This window comes from Pterocles gutturalis, unplaced genomic scaffold (assembly GCF_000699245.1).
Source record: "Pterocles gutturalis isolate BGI_N339 unplaced genomic scaffold, ASM69924v1 scaffold146, whole genome shotgun sequence".
NCBI classification, from domain to species: Eukaryota; Metazoa; Chordata; class Aves; order Pterocliformes; family Pteroclidae; genus Pterocles; species Pterocles gutturalis.
The window spans coordinates 13,203-19,803 of NW_010097412.1; positions in this window are offsets into that span (position 1 = coordinate 13,203).

The window sequence follows — 6,601 nt, forward strand, 5'->3', positions numbered from 1 at the left end:
TGTACAGAGTATATTCCCTGCCTTAAACATGTACACACTTGTGTAGCAAGTGTCACAAAGGCAGACATAAAAATTTACAAGCTCTAAGTAAGGGCTGGAACCGAAGACCAGAGACTTGGAGACACATTTCCATGTGTCCAGACATGCTTCACAATCTTGCTGAGACCTTTTTCATCCCAGGGAAGTCATATCTGAGTAGGCAAGTGTCATATGATAGCTAATTTTGTCCTATATGGTTATGGCAGAACAACAGTGAGAATCTGTAGCAGAGCTGGGATAATGCCATTGGTTTTATATCTTGCCTCTAGTCTACACTGAGTAATTTTCCATTATAGGGCTCTACAGTTTGGTGCCATTCTTAAGACTTCTGCAGAAAATTTACTGAATACAGGCAGCAAGAAAATAAAGAGCTTTCAGTACTGCTCAGGTTTTGAGCCATAGCTTAAGTAGCAGTATACTCCCATAGCTGTGAATAAATTTGGAGCCTTCCCAGTAATCAGAAGATCAATGGTTATGGTTTTACTAAGTGTAAGCTAATTGGTGAGATTCCCAAGTCCTTTTAAAGGGAAGTAAAGGCTGCCTTGAGTTCTAGAGTACATACACATACACAAATGAAAACTGCAAAAAAAAAAGCATTCTGTTTTTATAGTGTACCCAAGATAGCAACAACAAATACGTTTAAGAAAACTGGATTTACTTGATTTTTTTTCCCTTAGAGATATGCCTTGGAGACATGATAACGTCCAGGTCACAAACAATGATAAAATCTGTCAGTGTGTGGAATAAAGGCTGTTTATAAGTCTGTGTCAGTATACTGGTTTGCTTAGCATCTGCATCTCCAGTTGTATATTCAACTTCACAGTACTTAATGTCAGCAGACCAGTTATCAACATCTTCATATATATCCTTGAAAACTTACATGTAGCTATATGAATCCTTAATTTTAAACTGTTGCTTATTTCAACTAGGATGGCCTGTAACATTTTAAATATACATAGATATAGCTAGACAATGCTAATCTAAGCTGGTGCTTTGCATAAGATGAGTTGAAGGTTAGTAAGAAGCAGGAGGAGTTCAAATACATGAATCTTTACTAGTTCCTGTACAGTCATTGCTTTGCATTTTAATTCTTACAAGACCTTTTGCAGAGGGATTTCTTTCCTGGCTGAGAATGTTCTTGGGTACATAAGTGGAAACATGAGAAGATTTATACCAATACCAGATTGTTGTCTAAATATAGCCACTTCCAGTGCTTATTTTAAACTGAGTGTCAAACTGGAGAGTTATTAGGGCAGTAACTGTAGTTTGTTTGAAAAAGAAGAGAGAACTTCACACAGTGAAGTTGTCATATATGGAAATAAGACGAGTGGTATGTATAGTTTGGCCCACCACCGTAGGTAACAAGCAAAGAGATGTAATCAGTGTTTTTATGTGAAAAAGCAGTCATGAATTTGGAGTAGACTTCATAGCTGGTGGGTGTTGAAGCAAAAAATAGGGTTACATGCTCACTAGCAGAGGACTCCAGTAATCTTTTCCTGTGCTGGGTCAGCTAGATCTTTTTCTGTTAGTTGGCCTTTCCAGAGTTGCTTAGCTTTTGTGCTGTTTCTTTTTGATAGACTGTTTGGTGTTTTCTGTTAGTTATACATCTAGAGGGAAATTTCACTGCTATGCCTTTAGTCAACCTGCAAGTTAGTCCACTATTCTTAAAAGAAATAACCTGACTACTTACTTCAGGATTGCATGTGGCACCCACTTGTCAGCTTAGGTATCTCTGTTTGCTACTCAAGAGAGAGAGAGAAAGAGAGAAAGGAAGAGTTCCAGCTGAAGCCCAGAGCAGCAGAAGTTTCAATGTAAGTCCACGGTTTGAAAATATTGAAAAGATTCTGTGAAAAGAGAAAAAAAACCCTTAATCTTTGAAACTTGCTGGCAAATGGAGTTGTTGCCTGCTGGACATCTGCACTAGCTGAACCTCACTCTTGAGGCCTTTTCTAATTTGGTGATTGTATCATCCTAGTTTGTGTAGCACGTGTATGACCCGTATTGTACCATGGGAGACTCGCTGAGAAGGAAGGATGGCAGTCTAAGGGGTCCTCATAATTACGCATCACTCTAGGCTGATGGAAGAAGGCAGCCTGTAAGATTTTCTAGAGATGTTTGCAGGCTGTACCTGCACAGTGGGTCTCTACATTTTACTGATGACTCTCCTGACATGTTGCTGAGGAGGCTGCATGATGTGCACGGGAAATCTGCTGCAGGGTTTCCATTAGTGCTCCTATGGTCACTGTTATCCACTAACCTACCTGAAGTCTACAAGAAATAAAGCCCTGAAAGGGCATGGATAAGAGTCTAGAGCAGTAGAGATTGTCTCAGGTTATGAAGGCATTAGATAGTTAGACCACAATAAATCTTTTGAGAGAGGGATACTGAAGGAGTCCAGGTCAAATAGGAATTGATATGCACCGTGGAATTTTAAACTTAACTTGGAGCTATGGCTGTGCTTTTCAACCTCTTTAGCTCTTCCAAAATTTCGTGGAGGTGAATTGCCAAACCACAAACCTTAAAATTTTTCCAGAAAGCTGAGAGAATTTTGAAAATTATGAAATACCAAGTCCTCTATTCCAACTGCTTCTGCTGCCTGTTGTCTATAGCTGATAATAACAACCTCATGTCAGCAATGTATCTGTAAGCACCCATAACCAAAAAGCAATAAGCTGTCAGGGAGGATGGACTTGCTCTGTGACAACTTCAGTGAGCATCAGAAACAAGCATGAGATGGGTTGTTCAGCTCCAGACTGTTACTCTGGAGGTGAGTACATTAACTTATTCCCTGGTCAAATTCAAATCAAACTGATTACATAGTTATTACTCCAAATAATTGACTTTGCTGTTATCTTCAGTGAAGACGTATTTTTAGTTTTCACTTAACATTAAATTAATTTATTTTGAAATACCAACTGTAATAGAGTACTCTATACTAATTGCTTTATTCTCTTATCCCACCAACTTATTCCACAATTGCATTCATATTTGACATCATAGAATGGTTTCAGTTGGAAGGAACCTTCAAAGACCATCTAGTCCAATCCCCTGCCATGGGCAGGGACATCTTTCACCAGATTAGGTTGCTCAAAGCCCCATGCACCCTGGCCTCTTTCACTTTAAAACCATTGCTCCTTGTCCTGTCACTACAGGCCTTGGTAAAAATTCTCTCTGCATCTTTCTTATAAGAACCCTTTGTATATTGAAAGGCTTCTATAAGGTCTTCTCAGGGCCTTCTCCAGGATGAACAACCCCAGCTCTCTCAGCCTTTCTTCATTGGAGAGGTGTTCCAGCCCTCTCTGATCATTTTTGTGATCATATTCATCCCCTCATCTGTACTGATACTTGTGATTGCCCTGACCCAGGTTCAGGACCTTGCACTTCACCCTGTTGAACTTCATGAGGTTTGCATGGGCCTACCTCTCAAGCCTGTCAAGGTCTCTCTGGATGGCATCCCTTCCCTCCAGTGAATCAACAACACCACACAGCTTGGTGTCATCGTCAAACTTGCTGAGGATGCACTCAATCCCACTATCTATGTGATTGGTGAATATATTAAACTATACTGATCTCAGTTCAGACCTTTGAGGGACACGACTCGTTACTGGTTTCCATTTGGACATTGAGATGTTGACTGTAACTCTTTGGATGTGGCCATCCAACTAATTCCTCATCTGTCGAGTAGTCCATTCATCAAATGCATATCTCTCCATATCAAAGATTGTTCTCAATATCTGAGAATTTTCTGAGGTTAACAAATGGCTGCTAATTTTGAATATCATAATTAATATTTGACTTATCAGACCAGGCTCTGAAATTTATTGAGCCTCATTTTTATATTCAGCTATGTTTCTTTCGTAGCTGGCACTGAAATATGCTACAACAAGTCTGTCATAGAATCATAGAATGGCCTGGATTGAAAAGGACCTTAAAGATCATCTAGTTACAACCCCCCTGCTGTGGGCAGGGTTGCCAACCACTAGAGCAGGCTGCCCAGGGACCCATCCAGCCTGGCCTTGAACACCTCCAGGGATGGGGCATCCACAGCTTCTCTGGGCAACCTGTCCCAGTGCCTCACCTGATGAGTACAGTTTGGTTGCAGTGGAGTTTTCTTTCTGTTTGTTTACATCTTTTGTTATTACGATTATATCTGTTTGCATGATCTGTTGCCCAGGTTTCCATACGTTGTAATTCTATGGCAACACTTCTACTAATATACCATATGACTACATATAAACTAAAAGTAAAGTTTCAGGTCTTCTGGAGCAGAAAGTATACTTCTCTTTTTCAATTATTGTTTATTAAAAGGCTACCCTCAGGCTGAATTCTAGCATGTAACTCTGAGCTGTTCTGGAAGGGCATTCAAAAGGTGAGGTGTGATTTTATTTGACAATTCAAGCCATGGTGCTGCAATGGGAATCTCCTTCATAATTTTTTCTGCAGAAGAAGTAAATTATGATATTAACCAGACACTGTCAAAGTGTGCCATTTGGTTTATCTCACATTTGTTTTGATATAACCAGGAACTCGCACAGGAAGAGTAAGCATCTTTAAGTGGCCCACGGTTGCTGTTCAATAAGGAAGACTGACAGAACTATGCCATTGTCCCGTCGGATGTTGATGTACCCTTTTCCCCTGAAAATAAAGTATATACATTTCAGAGGGAAAATGTGCCCAGAAGGAAATTTTTATGTTAGGGATTTGGGATGTCCTGGAGATCCAGCAAATGAGTAAAGAAAGTAATGAGCGTGACAGGAGACACTGCATTTATGCAGTGTGCAGGTCACACCAGGAATAGCCTGGGCACTGCGTTCTGTAGGTGAGTGCCTGATGGGGAGTGTCTTCATCAGTTTTAACCATGAAACTTTTTCAGTAGGGAATGTGTATGTCTGCCTCAGATACTGCACCAGAGGACTCCTTTTCTGTCCAAATGAGGCTGCCAGCTGCTTCTTGTGACAGATTTCCTCCATGCCAAAGAACAAATATTAAATGCCAAGAGATCTACACAAAGGCATAGTGGGTTTTGGTAGCTGCCAGTCTTCAGCCTGTCACTGACCTATCTCCTTGACATTTCACATCAGAGAACCATAGAATCATAGAATGGTTTGGGTTGGAAGGGACCTTAAAGATCATCGAGTTCAAAGCCCTATGCCACGGGCAGGGACACCTTCCACTAGCCCAGGTTGCTCAAAGCCTCATCCAGCCTGGCCTTGAACACCTCCAGGGATGGGGCATCCACAGCTTCTCTGGGCAACCTGTTCCAGTGCCTCACTGCTCTCACAGTAAAAAAATTATTCCTGCTATCTAATCTAAATCTACCCTCTTTCAGCTTAAAACCGTTACCCCTCATCCTATCACTCGCTGATTACCCCTGTCCTACACTCGCTGATAAAGAGTGCCTCCCCATCTCTCCTATAGGCTCCCTTTAAGTACTGGAAGGCTGCTATAAGGTCCCTTCTCCAGGCTAAACAACCCCAACTCTCACAGCCTGTCCTCATACAGGAGGTGCTTCTGCCCTTTGACCATCTTTGTGGCTCTCCTCTGGACTCGATCCAGCAGGTCCATGTCTTTCATGTGCTGGGGACTCCAGAGCTGGATGCAGTACTCAAGGTGGGGTCTCACCAGAGTGGAGTAAAGGGTAAGAATCACCTCCCTCAACCTGCTAGTCACCCTTCTTTTGATGCAGCCCAGGATACAGTTGGCTTTCTAGGCTGCGAGTGCACATTGTTGGGTCATCAACCAGCATCCCGAAGTCCTTTTCCTCAGGGCTGCTCTCAAGGACTTTGCACTTGGCTTTGTTGAACTTCATGAGATTTGCACAGGCCCACCTCTCAGGCCTGTCGAGGTCCATCTGGATGTCATCCCTTCCCTCCAGCATGTCCACCACACCACACAGCTTGGTGTCATCAGCAGATTTGCTGAGGGCGCACTCAGTCCCACTGTCCGTGTCTCCCACAAAGATGTTAAACAGCACTGGTCCCAATATAGACCCGTGCGCAATGCCACTCATCACCAGTCCCCACTTGGACATTGAGCCATTGACCACAACGCTCTGACTGCAACCATCTAGCCTTATCCAGTGAGTGGTCCTTTCATCAATTCCATGTCTCTCCAACTTAGAGACAAGGATGTCATGTGGAACAGTGTCAAAGGCTTTGCACGAGTCCAGGTAAATTATGTCAGTTGCTCTTCCCTTATCCACCAACGCTGTAACCCTATCCTAGAAGGCCACCACATTTGTCAGGCACAGTTTGCCCTTAGTGAAGCCATGTTGACTGTCAACAATCATCTCCTTATTTTCCATGTGCCTTAGCATAGATTCCAGGAGGATTTGCTCCATGATTTTGCTAGGCATAGAGGTGAGACTGTCTGGCCTGTAGTTTCCCCGGTCTTCCTTATTTCTCTTTTTAAAAATAGGGGTTGTGTTTCCCCTTTTCCAGTCAATGGGTACTTCACCAGACTGCCATGACTTCTCAAATACAATGGACAGTGGCTTAGCAGCTTCATTGGCCAGTTCCCTCAGGGGACCCATGGATGCATCTTGTTAGGTCCCATGGACTTG